This window comes from Geotrypetes seraphini, chromosome 2 (assembly GCF_902459505.1).
Source record: "Geotrypetes seraphini chromosome 2, aGeoSer1.1, whole genome shotgun sequence".
NCBI lineage: Eukaryota > Metazoa > Chordata > Amphibia > Gymnophiona > Dermophiidae > Geotrypetes > Geotrypetes seraphini.
Window position 1 is genome coordinate 146486146 of NC_047085.1, and position 13407 is coordinate 146499552.

Genomic DNA, 13407 nt, shown 5'->3' on the forward strand with positions numbered 1-13407 from the left:
CATGACAAAAGCAAGATATGAGGAAAGGCAGACCAAAACAGTTACGGTTATAACATCTAAATTTTCTTCAACATCATCTGGCAAGTCTGAATACGAAGAATGAATATCATCCTATGAAAGCAGTGTCTACTGAGAGTGCCAATATTGCATCATTACTACTAGTACTACTTTTTATTATTTCTATAGCGTTGAAAGGCATATGCAGCGCTGTACATTTTAACATACATTAGACAGTCCCTGCTCAGAAGAGCTTACAATCCGATGCTCATTCCACTACCTTCTGGTCCCACATTGCAGATTGAATTCTCAAGCAAAGTTTTGGGCATCATTATTGACTCTACACTTTCCTTTAATGATCATCTCAACTCTCTGGTAAAAAAATGTTTTTTTTAGTCTTCACATGTTGAGGAAAGTGAGATCCTGTTTCTGCCAACAACATTTTGCTGTCCTTGTACAATCAATCATTCTTTCCAGACTGGACTATTGTAATTCCATCTATCTAAGTCTAACCAAGAAAAATCTTCAAAGACTTCAGCGGATCCAGAACACTGCGGCTAGGTTGATCTTCGTAAAAAGCAAATTCGATCATGTTTCCTCGCTTCTGTCAAAACTTCACTGGCTTGCGGTGATTTCTAGAATTCACTTTAAATGTACCTGCCTAATATTCAAGATCCCTACATGGCATTCTTCCTCCCCTAATTCCACTATCCTAGAATTCTTAGAGACCTGACACTACCAGATCCGCCCACAAACTTAAACTATCTTTCCACTCGTTAAAAGGCATCATGTATGCAGGTAAATTAAGGAAATCCCTTTTCTTCAAATTCACAGAGCTTTGGAATAACCTCCCTGCCCCGTTCCAGAACCTAGGCTCATTCCAATTATTCTGAAAGCATCTGAAAACCTGGCTTTTCTCCAAAACGTAAAGCTATGTGTATTTAAAATGTAAAGCTAGCTATCCTCTTCATAATCCCTAATATCTTATTATCCCAGGACATAGAAACATAGAAATAGACGGCAGATAAGGGCCACGGCCCATCTAGTCTGCCCACCCTAATGTCCCTCCCCTACCTTTGCCCTGTGAATAGATCCCATGTGCCGATCCCATTTGGCTTTAAAATCAGGCACGCTGCTGGCCTCAATCACCTGTAGTGGAAGACTATTCCAGCGATCAACCACTCTTTCAGTGAAAAAGAACTTCCTGGTGTCACCTCGTAGTTTCCCGCTCCTGATTTTCCACGGATGCCCTCTTGTTGTCGTGGGACCCTTGAAAAAGAAGATATCTTCCTCCGCCTCGATGCGGCCCGTAAGATACTTGAACGTCTCGATCATGTCTCCCCTCTCTCTGCGCTCCTCGAGCGAGTATAGCTGTAATTTGTCAAGCCGTTCTTCGTATGGAAGATCCTTGAGTCCCGAGACCATCCGGGTGGCCATTCTCTGCACCGACTCCAGTCTCAGCACATTACATTACATTACATTAGGGATTTCTATTCCGCCTGTGCCTTGCGGTTCTAGGCGGATTACAATATAGAAATATCTGGAATATTCCAGTAGAGTTACATTTCAGGATAAGAGTAAGTTACAGGAACAGTAGCACATCCTTGCGATAATGCGGCCTCCAGAATTGCACACAGTATTCCAGGTGGGGCCTCACCATGGATCTATACAATGGCATAATGACTTCCGCCTTACGACTGACGAAACCCCTTCGTATGCAGCCCATGATTTGTCTTGCCTTGGACGAAGCCTGTTCCACTTGATTGGCAGACTTCATGTCTTCACTGACGATTACCCCCAAGTCTCGTTCTGCTACCGTTTTTGCTAGGATCTCGCCATTAAGGGTATAAGACTTGCATGGATTTTGGCTGCCCAGGTGCATAACTTTACATTTTTTGGCATTGAAGTTGAGTTGCCATGTCCTAGACCATCGCTCCAGTAGGAGTAGGTCATGCATCATGTTGTCGGGCATTGAATCTTCGTCTGTTGTGCATTTGCCCACTACATTACTTAGTTTGGCGTCATCGGCGAATAATGTTATTTTACCTCGAAGCCCTTCTGCCAAGTCTCTTATAAAGATGTTGAATAGGATTGGGCCCAAGACTGAGCCCTGTGGCACTCCACTGATCACCTCCGTCATTTCGGAGGGGGTGCCGTTCACCACCACCCTTTGAAGCCTACCTCCAAGCCAGTTCCCAACCCATTGCGTCAATGTGTCACCTAATCCTATAGAACTCATCTTGTTCAGCAACCTGCGATGTGGTACGCTATCGAATGCTTTGCTAAAGTCCAGATACATGATGTCCAGGGACTCCCCAATATCCAGCTTCCCCGTCACCCAGTCAAAGAAGCTGATCAGGTTGGTTTGGCATGATCTCCCCTTAGTAAATCCATGTTGTCGGGGATCCCGTAGATTCTCCTCATCCAGGATCTTATCCAATTGGTGTTTGATTAGAGTTTCCATTAGTTTGCTCACTATCGATGTTAGACTCACTGGTCTGTAGTTTGCTGTCTCTATCTTTGAGCCTTTCTTGTGGAGTGGAATGACGTTAGCCGTCCTCCAGTCCAACGGGACGCTGCCTGTACTAAGGGAGAGGTTGAAGAGCGCAGACAGCGGCTCCGCCAAGACATCACTCAGCTCCCTTAGTAACCTGGGATGCAGGTTGTCCGGCCCCATTGCTTTGTTAACCTTGAGCTTTGACAGCTCACCGTAGACACTGCTGGGCGTAAACTCAAAGTTACTAAACGGGTCAACTGAGCCAACCCTTGTCTGTAGCTGAGGGCCAAGCCCCGGCTCTTCTCGGGTGAAGACTGAGCAGAAGTATTCATTTAATAGTTAGGCTTTTTCCGAATCCGTTTCCACATAGTCTCCGTCTGGATTCCTAAGACGTACAATCCCGCTTGAGTTTTTTCTTCTATCACTGATATACCTGAAGAAGGATTTATCTCCCTTCTGGATGTTCTTTGCTAGAGACTCCTCCATGTGGAATTTAGCCTCCCTGACTGCTGTTTAGACGGCTTTTGATTTGGTCAGGTAGTCTGCTCTAGAATCCTGCTTCCCCGATTGTTTGTAAGAGATGAATGCTTTTTTCTTCTCCTTGATGAGGTCTGAGATCTCTGCAGTAAACCACTGTGGCTTATTGTTCCTTCGCAGTTTACTTGCTGATTTAACATAGCGGTTTGTTGCTTCTTGTATGATTGCTTTCAAAGTCGACCACATATCTTCCACGTTATCGGTTTCTGCTTGGCTTTGTAGCGCCTGGTGAACGAAGTCTCCCATTTCTTTGAAATTTGTGTCTTTTAATTTGAGGACCTTGGTCAGTGTGATAGATTTAGTGAAACCTTTCTTGAGATTGAACCATACCATGTTGTGGTCACTGGAGGCCAATGTGTCGCCCACCAAAACCTCTGTGACACTTTCTCCATTGGTAAGTATCAGGTCCAGTATTGCCTGATCCCTTGTTGGTTCCAACACCAGTTGCCTGAGTCTTGCTCCCTTCATAGAGTTTAATAGCCTCCTGCTGCTGCCGGAAGCAGAGGTAAGTGTAACCCAATCCACATCAGGCATGTTAAAGTCACCCAGCAATACTGTGTCCCCACGCAAGGTGATATTTTCTATATCTCCGATTATTTCCATATCCAGGTCATCCTGTTGTCTTGGGGGTCTGTAAATTACGCCAAGATACAAGCATTTGTCCTTCTCTCTGGCCAAATTAACCCAAAGGGATTCCCCAGTATACTGGACATCTGAGATTCTCGTGACCTTAATGTCCCATTCTGCCCTCCCTGTCCCGGCGAAGCAAGTTGTAACCCGGTATGACCATGTCCCACCCGTGGGAGTCTGTGAGCCAGGTCTCGGATATCGCCACCACATCCAGGTCGGCATTCCTTATTTCTGTTTCCAATTCCAGGATCTTGTTTCCTAAACTGTGTGCGTTGACGTACATAGCCCTCCATGTTGTATTTTTGTTACGTCTCAATGGGGATATTCCTGCTTGAGCTACTTGAACACCTTTAGCATTATTTGTGTTTTCCTTAGACCCAGAACCACAATGTGTACTCCCCATATACCCAGAACTACAGTGTGTACTCCCCCTAGACCCGGAATTACAATGTGACCCATAAATATGATGTGACCCTACTCCCGACTCGAAAGTGTGTGCACCCACCCCTGACCCAGACCTAGAATTTCGGTGATTACTTACCTCAGCCTCAAAAATGTATTGGCAGTTTAGTTCGCCAGGTATGTTGTTTGTGCCTGTACCCTCCGCCGACTTACCTAGTTTAAAGCCCTGTGGAGTAGGCGGGCTAGACGGTGTCCAAGGACAAGCAGGCAGCATATTCTCTACATGTGGGTGACGTCATCCACGGAGCCCCAACGCGGACAGTTTTTCAAGCAAACTTGATTGAAGATTTCAAGTTTGCTAGTGCTGCACCACGCATGTGTGTGCCTTCCTGATCCACTAGAGGGCGCATCCCCTCCTCATGGTCCTCAGTTCTTAGTTTTCCGCGGAGCCAGAAAGCCCTGTCTCTCTTCTCTGCGTTCTTCTAAGTTCCTTTCTAGCACCGCGGCTTCTTTATTTTGTTAGGGAGTCGCTGTGCGTGGTTGATTTATCGTGTATTTTCTTTGTTTCAAAAAAAAAAAAAAAGGGTTTTTTCTTGTGATTTCACCAGCAGGCCCTTCTCGGGCTTCAGCCATGCGGCTAGGCCTCGTTTGGCTGCAGCTGTGTTTCTTCTTCCCTGGCCTCTCTCTGGGCTCACCTCGTGTGAGCAGAATGGGCAGGACCCAATTTCCTTCGATCGGATCAATCCCCGGTAAGTATTTATTCCTTTCTAGGTGCGTTACCTCGGTAACGCCGCCGGCTGAGTCTCAGGCATTCCGGGCATCGCGTGCAGTTGGGCCTGCCTCTCGGAGACCTTCGAAGCGTACCTCCTTTCATGGGAATACTCTTCTCGAGGTTGCCCTTATGGAGCGCACTGCTGCACCTTCATTACCAGTTTCATTGGTACGGTGCCGACTTCTGACCCTCGACATCGGTGTGCCTCGACGCCGACTGGGGCTTCGTGCCTCGACGTCGGCTGGGGCTTTGTGTCTCGTCGGCGGCAGGGACTTCGTGCCTCGACGTCGGCGGGGGCTTCGTGCCTCGACGTCGGCGGGGGCTTCGTAACTCGACGTCGGCGGGGGGCTTCATGCCTCGACGTCGGCGGGGGCTTCGTGCCTCGACGTCAGCTGGGGCTTCGTGCCTCGACGTCAGCTGAGGCTTCCTGCCTCGACGTCGGCTGAGGCTTCCTGCCTCGACGTCGGCTGAGGCTTCCTGCCTCGGCTGAGGCTTCGTGCCTCGACGTCGCCTGGGGCTTCGTGCCTCGACATCGCCTGGGATCGACTGGGGCGTCCTCAACTGGGGCTTTGTGCCTCGACGTCGACGGGGGCTTTATGCCTCGCCCTCAACTGGGGCTTTATGCCTCGCCCTCAACTGGGGCTTTATGCCTCGCCGTCGTATCGGTCTTTGTGCCTCGACATCGACTCGGGCTTTGTGCCTCGCCGCCCTCTGAGACTTGGTGCCTCGGCGTCGACGGAGGCTTTGTGCCTCGACGTCGACTGGGGCTATGTGCCTTGACGTCGACTGAGGCTTGGTGCCTCGCCGTCGATTGGAGCTTCGTGCCTCGACGTCGTCTGGGGCATTGTACCTCGCGTCGTCTGGGGCATTGTGTCTCAACCTCGTCTGTGGCGTTGTGCATGGACTTCGACTGTGGCTTGTTGCCTCGACGTCGACTGTGGTTTGGTACCTCGCCACCACCGGGGGCCTTGTGCTTCGATGTAGACTGCGGCTTTATGCCTCGACGTCGTCTGAGGCTTTGTGCTTCGACGTTCTGCCTCGCCATCGACTGAGGCTTGGCGGATGCTTTGTACCTTCGACGTGGGCTGCAGCCGTGTGCGCTGCGTCGCCTGACGCTTGTGCTTCAGCGTCGCCTGAGGCTTGTACCTCCCTGTCGACTGAGGCTGGGGGCCTCATTGTCGGCTGGAGCTCTATGCCTCGTCGTTGATCGTGGCTTCATGCCTCGCAGTCGACTGGGGCTTTGTGACTTTACCTCGTCTGGGGCTTTGTGCCCCTTGGTTGACGGTGGCCTGGTGCCTCGCTGTCGCCTGTGGCTTGGTGCCGCAACGTCGCTGGGGGGCTTTATACCTCAGCATCGGCTGAGGCTTGGGCCTCGGCGTAGACTGTGGTTTTGTGCCCCGTTATAGACGGGGGCTTAGTGCCTTGACGTCGCCTGGGGCTCTGTGCCTCGACGTCTCCTGCTCCTGTTTGGGAGGGTTCCCCGCTTTTTCTTCGGTTCATTCCGGGCGGACGTGCCGGAATCTTAAAGTACGGAGTTTGGTCTCCTGGAGGAGACTCTCTCCCTGCTCCGGCTCTATTGCTCCCGCCAGGTGTCGTCTCGCTTGGCGCAGAGTGGGGCTGGGGATCCGAACCTCCAGGATCATCTCGCCATTTTACTTGCGTGAGTCCTGCATTTCTTGAAGCCTCTCTTGCGGCGGCCACTAACCGCCTCTCAGAACGCGACCGGTCCTTCACCTATCTGGACGCCTTCAGATGAATCCCTTCTGCCTTGGCTCCTTCTCCGGCGGGGCCCTCCGGATACCTTTCCTGTGTTATCTCGGCCTCTTTCGCAGCGGCCATAATAGCTGCAGCAGCGCCGGGTTATGGTCCAGCTGCCGGCTTCGGCGGCTTCTGGCCGTCTTTTGGACTATTCTCGCATAGCCTTCGGGCTGCTCTCCTTCTGGGGATTCCTCCCCTCCCTTCAGGAGGGGTGACTCCTTCGTGTCTATGCACCAGGGGGGTAGCCTCGCCTCTGTCGGTTGGGCGTTCCCATCTGCCCATCTGAGTCTTGTCCTGGCTCTTCCTGCCCTGCACTAGGTTCTAGTCCAGGAGCTGTTCAGCTTCTGTCCGCCCCAGTCTCGGGAGTCCGTCGGTGCGGACCTGAACCCTGTTTGTTTGCGCTCCTTCTTGTCTCGCCCTCAGGGGGAGGCCCTTGTTTGTTTATGCCGGAAGGTGGCCCCTCTGTTCTCGGTCCACCTCCGGTCTTTTCGGCGTTGCCTCGGCAGGCTGCTCGTCTGCGCCTGAGTCAGCTGGTGTCTCAGCCATCTTCGGTCTCAGTTGAGCTGATGATGATCCTTTTAGGACCATGGGCTCCACGGTTCAGGTCCCACTGTTCGCCTGGTTTCCTCTTCGCCCCACTGAACCTGAGCGTCTCAGTGGTGGCAGGATAGGGATCCGGCTTTCCGGCACATTGCGGTGCCTCCCTCCTTGAAATGCTTACTTCATTGGAGGGTCACCTTGTCGTATCAGAAGATTCTGACGATGGACTACTCTCCATAGGCTTAGAGGCGCGCCTCGGCGGCCTTCGGTCTCAGGGTCTTGGTCGAGTGCGAACCGTTGCTGCCACATCAGCCTGCTGGAGCGCTGAGCCTTTCCACTGCCGTGGTGGATTTTCGTTCTTGGCTGCAGGTTTGCAGGGTCCTGATGCGTAAAGACGTCCAGGTAGCGATATATTCTGTGACCCAGCCAGGGGTACTGGTTCCCTGTCACTTTGCAGGGAAACCCTTCGTTATTGGTAGGGGACGTTATGCCACAACCTCTTTTGTCGGGCGGTGTATTTCCAGGGCGAGCAGCGTTGTCTGGTGGACACGTTGGGTCGCTTTTTGGCCGCACGACTGGTCGCTCCATTCTCAGACTCTGCGGCAGGTGGTTGTTCGGTGGGGAACTCCACAGGGAGTTCTGTTCTATTCGCTCCTCATTGATTGGTTGTCTCGATACTGCTCGCGGATGTTCTCCCGGGTTCGCCTCGAGGCGGTTGCTTTTTTCTCGATTGGACGGGCAGGTTCCTCAATGTTCCCTCCCTTTCCTCTGATTCTCCGGCCTTTGGTACACCTCCTGTCGGTCTGTGCCACCATGATCTTGATGGCTCCTCTGTGGCCCCGGCAGCCATGGTTCTCCCTGCTCAGTGTCAGGGAGCCTCTGCTTCTACCTATGTTTCCTTCTCTGCTGTCTCAGTGTTGAGGTTTTCTGTTGCATCCCAATCTGCAGTTTCTACACTTATCAGTTTGGTTCCTCATCACGTGCTTCCCTCCTTCTGTTTCTCTCAGTCGGTGGGAATGTTCTCTAGGCCTCGCGGAAGAGCTCCACTCGGCAATGCTATTCCCAGAACTGGTCCAGATTTGCTGCGTGGTGTGCTGAGCACCACATGGATCCGCTGTCTGCCTCCTTGCCTTCAGTGCTGGATTATCTGTTCCACTTGGCTCAATCTGGTCTCGAATCGATATCTCTTCGAGTCCTCCTCTGTGCGTTTTCTGCCTTCTTTGGCCACTTGATGGGCAGCTGCTCTCCGTCCATCCGACGGTTTCCCGCTTTATGAAGAGTCTCTTCAATGTTCATCCTCCGTCAAGCCCCCTCCGGTGGGTTGGGATCTTCTTGTGGTCATGGCTCAATTGGTGAAACCTCCGTTTGAACCCATTGATGAAGCTCTACTTCACCTGGCAGGTGATATTCCTGGTTGGTCTCACGTCTGTTCGTAGAGTCAGTGAGCTGCTAGCTCTGGTTGCGGACCCGTCTTTTGCTGTATTTCATCATGACACGGTGGTCCTGCGTACTCATCCCTAGTTCTTGCCTAGGTGGTTTCGGACTTTCATCTTAATCATTCCATTGTTCTTCCGGTCTTTTTTTCCGAAGCCCACTCGCCCCCCGGGCGAGGGGTGCTTCACACTCTGGCTTGTATGCGGGAGTTAGCCTTTTCCCTGCATCCTACTGAGCCTCATCGGATGGCTCCTCCACTGTTTATCTCTTTCGATCCTCGTCCGTGGGGTCGCCCTGTTTCCAAGCGCACCTTATCCAATTGGTTGGCTGCTTGTTTTTCCTTCTGCTACGCTCGGGCTGGTCTCTTGCTGCATGATCGGATCACGTCTGTCATTTTCCTCAGAGCCTTGCCTATTGAGGTGCTCTGCGAGGCTGCCACTTGGTCTTCGGTTCATACCTTCACCTCTCACTGCTGTTTGGACGGTTTTCCCGGCGCGACGGCCGGTTTGGCCGGTCGGGGTTCCATGCTCTGTTTTCATAATTGCCAACATTCCCTCCGTCCCTTTTTGGTTAGCTTGGAGGTCACCCACATGTAGAGAATATGCTGCCTGCTTGTCTTGGGATAAAGCACAGTTACTTACCGTAACAGGTGTTATCCAGGGACAGCAGGCAGATATTCTCGCAACCCTCCCACCTCTCCATAGAAACATAGAAACATAGAAATAGACAGCAGATAAGGGCCCACGGCCCATCTAGTCTGCCCACCTTAATGTCCCTCCCCTACCTTTGCCCTGTGAATAGATCCCATGTGCCGATCCCATTTGGCCTTAAAATCAGGCACGCTGCTGGCCTCAATCACCTGTAGTGGAAGACTATTCCAGCGATCAACCACTCTTTCAGTGAAAAAGAATTTCCTGGTGTCACCTCGTAGTTTCTCGCCCCTGATTTTCAACGGATGCCCTCTTGTTGTCGTGGGACCCTTGAAAAAGAAGATATCTTCCTCCGCCTCGATGCGGCCCGTAAGATACTTGAACGTCTCGATCATGTCCCCCCTCTCTCTGCGCTCCTCGAGCGAGTATAGCTGTAATTTGTCAAGCCGTTTTTCGTATGGTAGATCCTTGAGTCCCGAGACCATCCGGGTGGCCATTCTTTGCACCGACTCCAGTCTCAGCACATCCTTGCGATAATGCGGCCTCCAGAATTGCACACAGTATTCCAGGTGGGGCCTCACCATGGATCTATACAATGGCACAATGACTTCCGCCTTACGACTGACGAAACCCCTTCGTATGCAGCCCATGATTTGTCTTGCCTTGGACGAAGCTTGCTCCACTTGATTGGCAGACTTCATGTCCTCACTGACGATTACCCCCAAGTCTCGTTCTGCTACCGTTTTTGCTAGGATCTCGCCATTAAGGGTATAAGACTTGCATGGATTCTGGCTGCCCAGGTGCATAACTTTGCATTTTTTGGCATTGAAGTTGAGTTGCCATGTCCTAGACCATCGCTCCAGTAGGAGTAGGTCGTGCATCATGTTGTCGGGCACTGAATCTTCGTCTGTTGTGCATTTGCCCACTACATTACTCAGTTTGGCGTCATCGGCGAATAATGTTATTTTACCTCGAAGCCCTTCTGCCAAGTCTCTTATAAAGATGTTGAATAGGATTGGGCCCAAGACTGAGCCCTGTGGTACTCCACTAATCACCTCTGTCATTTCGGAGGGGGTGCCGTTCACCACCACCCTTTGGAGCCTACCTCCAAGCCAGCTCCCAACCCATTTCGTCAATGTGTTACCTAATCCTATAGAACTCATCTTGCTCAGTAACCTGCGGTGTGGTACGCTATCGAATGCTTTGCTAAAGTCCAGGTACACGATGTCCAGGGACTCCCCAATATCCAGCTTCCCCGTTACCCAGTCAAAGAAGCTGATCAGGTTGGATTGGCAGGATCTCCCCTTAGTAAATCCATGTTGTCGGGGATCCCGTAGATTCTCCTCATCCAGGATCTTATCTAATTGGTGTTTGATTAGAGTTTCCATTAGTTTGCTCACTATCGATGTTAGACTCACTGGTCTGTAGTTTGCTGTCTCCATCTTTGAGCCTTTCTTGTGGAGTGGAATGACGTTAGCCGTCCTCCAGTCCAACGGGACACTGCCTGTACTAAGGGAGAGGTTGAAGAGCGCGGACAGTGGCTCCGCCAAGACATCACTCAGCTCCCTAAGCACCCTGGGGTGCAGGTTGTCCGGCCCCATTGCTTTGTTAACCTTGAGCTTTGACAGCTCACCGTAGACACTGCTGGGCGTAAACTCAAAGTTACTAAACGGGTCAACTGAGCCAACCCTTGTCTGTAGCTGAGGGCCGAGCCCTGGCGCTTCTCGGGTGAAGACTGAGCAGAAGTATTCATTTAATAGTTGGGCTTTTTCCGAATCCTTTTCCACATAGTCTCCGTCTGGTTTCCTAAGACGTACAATCCCGCCTGAGTTTTTTCTTCTATCACTGATATACCTGAAGAAGGATTTATCTCCCTTCTGGATGTTCTTTGCTAGAGACTCCTCCATGAGGAATTTAGCCTCCCTGACTGCTGTTTTGACGGCTTTTGATTTGGCCAGGTAGTCTGCTCTAGAGTCCTGCTTTCCTGATTGTTTGTAAGAGATGAATGCTTTTTTCTTCTTGATCAGGTCTGAGATCTCCGCAGTAAACCACTGTGGCTTATTGTTCCTTCGCCGTTTACTTACTGATTTTACATAGCGGTTTGTTGCTTCTTGTATGGTTGCTTTCAAAGTCGACCACATGTCTTCCACGTTATCGGTTTCTTCTTGGCTTTGTAGCGCCTGGTGAACGAAGTCTCCCATTTCTTTGAAATTTGTGTCCTTGAATTTGAGGACTTTGGTTAGTGTAGTAGATTTAGTGAAACCTTTCCTGATATTGAACCATACCATGTTGTGGTCACTGGAGGCCAATGTGTCGCCCACCGAGACCTCTGTGACACTTTCTCCATTGGTAAGTATCAGGTCTAGTATTGCCTGATCCCTTGTCGGTTCCAACACCAGTTGCCTGAGGCTTGCTCCTTTCATAGAGTTTAATAGCCTCCTGCTGCTGCCGGAAGCAGAGGTAAGTGTAACCCAATCCACATCAGGCATGTTGAAGTCACCTAGCAATACTGTGTCCCCACGCAAGGTGATATTTTCTATATCTTCGATTATTTCCATATCCAAGTCATCCTGTTGTCTTGGGGGTCTGTAAATTACGCCAAGATACAAGCATTTGTCCTTTCCTCTGGCCAAATTAACCCAAAGGGATTCCCCAGTATACTGGACATCTGAGATTCTCGTGACCTTAATGTCATCTTTAGTATATAATGCTACACCCCCTCCCTTCCTACCCTCTCTGTCCCGGCGAAGCAAGTTGTAACCCGGTATGACCATGTCCCACCCGTGGGAGTCTGTGAGCCAGGTTTCGGATATCGCCACCACATCCAGGTTGGCTTCTTTGCTAGTACCTGAACTGAGGACCATGAGGAGGGGATGCGCCCTCTAGTGGATCAGGAAGGCACACACATGCGTGGTGCAGCACTAGCAAACTTGAAATCTTCAATCAAGTTTGCTTGAAAAGCTGTCTGCGTCGGGGCTCCGTGGATGACGTCACCCACATGTAGAGAATATCTGCCTGCTGTCCCTGGATAACACCTGTTACGGTAAGTAACTGTGCTTTATGTCCTTCCATCATTTATTGAATTACCTGTAAACCGTGCCGAGCTCTATCTTTATGGAGATGATGCGGTATACAAACTTAAGATTTGATTTAGTTTTGTTTACAATCTAATTTAGACAGGACATTTCAGGGTTGGGGAGATTATAGTGGGAATAGGTATTTGACAGCAGTGAGTGGGAGTTAAGAGTTGAAAGCAGTTTCACAAACACCTCAGAATATCTTGATATCTGTGTTTGTTGGTGCCTTAGATCATGTTAATGTTTCCAACCGGTGTGCTGTTTGTTGCCTGAGTCATTGCTCGGGTCCTTGTTCATGACATTACTGATAAAACACTCTCCAGTAGTTCAAGTCAGACAATAATAATAACTTTATTCTTTTACTAGTTTTTTAGCCCGTTACATTAACGGATGCTAGAATAGATGTGTAGACTTAGGCATTTCTTTTTTTTCTTTTTCTTTCTTTCTTTCTGTGTCTCTCCCTGCCCCCTTTCTTTCTGTCTCTTTCCCTGGCCCCATGTCTGTCTTTCTTTCTGTCACTCTCCCTTCCCCCTGTCTGTCTTTCTTTCTGTCTCTCTCCCCCTGTCTCTCTTTCTGTTTCTCTCCCTGGCCCCTCCTCCCTGCACACGACCACCTCTCAAACCCACTCCTCCTTTACAAAGCTGTACGATGGATCAGGAACCCCCCTCCCACACACACACACACTTGCATCCAGTCTTTTTCTATTTTTTTTTTCAGGTACTTCATCTTGTTTTTTCTCTCTTATATTCCCCTCTAGCTAATCAACCATTTCCAATCCCTACGGCAATTAGCATCTGCCTGGCCTCTTGTCTTCCTCACATTCTTTCACAGTTAAAGAAATAGGGACTTTTCTCCAGTGTGTTCAAATTATGTGGTACAGAGTTCTCTGCTGTTCTTGTGGCTCCAAATTTTGAGAGAAGAATTGATAGGGGGGAAAAAAGAGAAATCAGGCTTCACCTCTGCTCAAATTACACTGGTCAACCCACAGTTCAATTACAGATTTTACAGATTTATTAAACTTGTTATAGCATTACAGCCTCGCCTCCCACCCCCGGACAGCCACAGCACCCGCCCACCTGCCAGTCTGGCGCTCCCAGTCGCAGCGTCCCAGGC

The 13407-nt window shown here is 50.2% G+C and overlaps 1 protein-coding gene across 2 annotated transcripts in view; it reads left to right on the forward strand.

The window, feature by feature from the left end:
* Positions 1 to 13407, forward strand: part of SMCHD1 (structural maintenance of chromosomes flexible hinge domain containing 1) — a 719028-nt gene that overhangs the window by 332504 nt on the left and 373117 nt on the right. The window lies entirely within an intron of this gene.